The sequence below is a fragment of the Larus michahellis genome, chromosome Z (assembly GCF_964199755.1).
Source record: "Larus michahellis chromosome Z, bLarMic1.1, whole genome shotgun sequence".
In the NCBI taxonomy this organism is placed as follows: domain Eukaryota; kingdom Metazoa; phylum Chordata; class Aves; order Charadriiformes; family Laridae; genus Larus; species Larus michahellis.
In genome coordinates this window covers 66,986,925-66,991,454 of record NC_133930.1, presented here as the reverse complement: position 1 = coordinate 66,991,454, position 4,530 = coordinate 66,986,925, and positions in this window count along the sequence as shown.

The window sequence follows — 4,530 nt, the reverse complement described above, 5'->3', positions numbered from 1 at the left end:
GGGAAGAGATCTGTAGTAATAATGATACCAAAGTAAGACTTCTAATTTCTGGCAAATGTACTTATTGAATACTGTGAGATAAACCCGGCCTGGATGGAGTTTCAGTGTCTCTGGAGGAGCTCTGTAGCTGCAATACCTCTCCTACGTTATGTGCCTTGGGGTAGACTTTGACTCTGAAAGGTCTCTATGGGAGATGCACTCTTTTTAGCCTCTCTGTACTCCAAGAATCTGATCATTTATGACTAATTTATAACACGTTCATTCTAAACAGTTGTCTGTTGAGTCGCCATTGTGCTCTCAGTTAAGACTGCTAACCAGTGATATTAGGGTTAAGAGAAACAGAGAAATATGGGCGACAGTCCTTTGGGTACTAAGCTGTTTTCATTCATCAGTGCATTTGAAGAGAGAGTCTTATTTATTCCGCATTCTTAAACATAATTATAAGTAGTTTAAAAATACAACCAGCCTCTTGTTCTTTCTGAAAATGAAGGAGCACTGGCAGGTACCTGGTGGTACTTCGAGGGACTGGTAACTCTGTTGCTTGTGACGTGTTCGGGATAGGACACTATAGCTTCAGCTGAGTTGTTTGGCCAGGTCAGGAGAGGCATGTTCTCTAATTTCTTGTGTTTGTTTTCCAGACTAGAAAAGACAATTATAGAAAAATGTCAGACACCATGTTACAGCTTTAGGTCACGTCTTGTCCACGTTGCAAAACCACACCAGGGCACAACTGACTTTAACCATGCCAGGCACGTATTCGTGCCAGCTCTGCTGAAACTGTTGTGCTGACTGGTGCTGAGCAGCACGAGAATCAAAACTGTGGAAGAAGGAGTTTCTCCCATTTCCCTTCTTCTTTCATGAACTAATTTGATTTGGAAAAATAACTGAAAAGTACAAGTTTTGCACAAATTGTTTGAGATGCTTGATACGAATATTTTCTTTTTATTTTCAGTTTCTTTTAAATACATGTTTGGAAATGTAATTTTTCTTTAAATCTATTATTTAAAACAATCCTATGGTCTTACTCCCAAGCGCAGGGAATTTAGAGTGGATCAGAGTGGCATTTTGTGAGAAGAAATTTCAGCAGGAGAAAATAATTCTGGGTCTGTCTTTGGTTCATTTGTTGAGCTGCACTCATTGCAGCTAACACGGTCACTGGGTGCAGTGTGAAAGGGATGATCTTACATGCCTGCATCTGGAATCTGTTTAGCTTGGGCAAGAACTTGCAGGCTGGGGTTTATCTAGGACTATCAAAAATGTTGTGAATCATTATTGGAGAGGACTGAATAGAGGAGTTTTCATCATGTGACTTCTTTTAAGTCTTAATTAAGTGATCCTCTTCCTTGTCCAACAGAATAAATTACCAACTTTGTGTTTCCTGCTTGTATTAAAATTTAGTATAAAATCTAGTTTCTTATCACAAAATCACTTCCTTTGTTATGCATCAGAAGATGCTGACTTTGAAGTGGAAAAGATTATACTTCTGTCTCCTACTCTAAGGGTTGTTTTGTGCTTATCTCTGTTCTGGTGATTGAGCCTTGTTTTGTTTGATACTTTTAACGGGTTGACATAGTAAATGCTAGTAACTGTATACAAGATAAACCTAGAGGACCTTTCTGTTATAATGACAGATTTTGTTGAGCTGTTTGAAACTTGCTGGTCAAGCCTAGTATTTTTCTGAAAGTTATTATTTTTGTGAGAGTTTCAGAATTTTCAAAATTTTGTTATTTGAATGAGTGTACTAATCCCTCGTCTCATACTCTGGTAAATATAAAACTTGCAAGTCTTATTGCTCAAATGACGTCTGTCAAATTATCAAATCAGAGAAGCCTGGACACAGTGCAGACATTTTATGCATATCCAATTGACAATCTGCCAGGCAGTTATCATGAGCTTTTAACACTGTAGTATACTTCTGCACAGAAGGAAATTTAATACACAGAGCCTAAGATTTCTTACAACTTATTGCATCTGGTACATTGTGTCTTTGTGTGTGTGTATAACGTGCATGTACTTTTTACCTTCCTGAGGGAATTAGGATTTAAAAGATTGCTTTGCCACATATTACAGGAAAACACACATCATTCTTGCGTGAAGAAACCTTTTGCGTTCAAAGGCTTTATTAATCACAGGCATGTCTCAGCAGTTTGAAAACTGAAGGATTTCTGGGAGTCATTCTTTAAGAATTGTTGGAAATGATTACCACATGTTTATCTGAAATAACTTGCTATTTCCCTGCTTTGTTTACTTACAATTTTAATGGACTTGCTTGTACAAAGTCTTTGAATCTGCTGTGCTGAAAATACATCTCTAATCTTTCAACCCTTGTTCATGTGAAAAATTTGTGTTGAGGTGATCAGGCTCTGTGAAATAGTAACTGTTTGTGGGCGCAGAGGTTGCCACATCAGGTCTGGTCTGATCTGATCTGGACTGCAGCATTATTTTTTTTTTCCTTCCAGCTATGTGTTTTGTTGGAAGATCAAACGAAGCCATGCAAATGACGGTAACATACTGTAAAGAAGAGTATGTCTCAATATTTCTATCATCTTGTATCACGCGCCAGAGACACAGCTGTTTTCTTCCCTACTATGAAGACGTAGATGCATATTCAATTGTGGTTTCTGGCTGCCTTTCAGAACAATAAGAAACTACACACCTGTCAGTTCTTGGCAAGCAGGAATACTAAAATTACTAACTTTGTTTCCACAGCATTCGCTCACTGACAAACACACCATTGGCTTCATTTTTCTCTCCATCACTTCTCAAAAGGCTTAGATTTCTCCCTAGAGGCACAGAAGAATTAAGCAGTTTTACTACTGCTTCTCGTAAACGGCTTACTTTTTAGAAAGGGTACATTTTCATGCTAGGCTTGCTTTATTACTACTTTTCTTCTGGAACATTTTTTTTTGCCAATCAGTGTTTTGCATCTGTAAGCCTTTGTGCTATATAGCACCCTCCTTTCCTAAGGCAATCCAAAACCCCTGCAAGCTAATGGCTCATTTAGTGATCAATTTGTCAAATAATATTCACAGATGTTTTTCTGGTATTACAGTGCAGGTAATACCCATGTGAATGACTCCTTCTCGTAAGTGGCTAGGTTGAGGATTTGTTTTGTAAAGTGTGGATCAGAGCTCTCTAGCAGCCTTTAATCATGGCATTTAGTTTTAAATATAGAAATGTGAATGAGCATAGGAGGAAATTTCTGTCCTTAAGGACAGGTCCTTAAGGAGCTGTAATAGATTCCTTGGGTGGACTTAAGGGCTAACTTTCAATCTTGGCTGTGCTTCTCTAGCTTTTGTAGTCTTAGCTAAAACATTAAAGCTATAAGAAAGCCGATAGTCTTTTTATTGTTTTTTTTTTTTGTTGTTCTAAATTTTTTTTCCACTTGGTGTTTTAACAATAGAACCAAACTGAAGAAAAAGATGGTTCAAGACTCTTTACAAAATGATTGAAAACTTCCCCATGTCTTTCCTGCCCCCACTTCCCCTGTCCTCTGAGTTCTTGCAGCTCCCTCCCACTGCCCCATAAGTTAAAAGCACAAAGTAGGAATTCCTCAGAAAGTCTTTTACAAGGAATGTTGAAAACTTTGAAGACATTAATCTGAAATGATCTGTCAAAGATCCAGAAGAATGGAATCTAACTGAACTTTAACTACTTTATCCTACTTAAGCCGGCACAGAACTGCTGAGCCGAGCAATTTAAGATTCCCACAGCTGCACTAGCTATGTTTTCGTTCATGGTACTAAATTGTTTCCATTAGCCTGAAAAGGGTTATAAAACCTACAATCAATTTAGTTTCTGGGGCATTGTGTTTTGAATACCGTTTAATAGAGTGTGACAAAAACACATAATTTCTCCACATGTTCTTACATTGCAAGCAGATTTTGCTTGGTACTAGGCAGTGCACCAAATGTTCTGGACAGAGAAATGTTCAGCAGAGAAAGTGCTGGAATTGGAAATAAAAGAACAGTATCAGACAGTTAGAATGCCCAGGGCATGACAAGAATCTTAAGTACAAGAGATGGCCACAAAGGAATAATAGGAATTTTTATCATCCATTTGCTCATCAGCTCCACATTTGCTATGGATAGAAATCATTAGATTTGTTTAACGTAGGGGAAAAGAATAGATTCAAAAACTGGAAACATGACTGAACCCAATTGGACAGGAATATATTTAATACTAATATTAATAACCAGAGATGGCTGAATATGATGAACAGCTGTGGGCAGAAGGAGGAGGATTCTTGCTTTCTTCCAATGAACTCAATGACTTGGATTACTTTCTCAGCCTAATACACCCACAGCATTTTTGTTACATGAATAACCACATTTATTTTAATAAGACTTCTTGATAGGGGAGGACAGATTGATTTACTTATTTTTATTAATGCTTCTAATCTGTTTATATACCATACCTCCTTACAGCACAAGCACTTTGGTTTGTTTTGCATTCACAGTGTATCTTAAATCAGTTTATTTCATGAGAAAATGAGACTGTTTAATTGGGAATTGTGAGTAAACTTGTTCA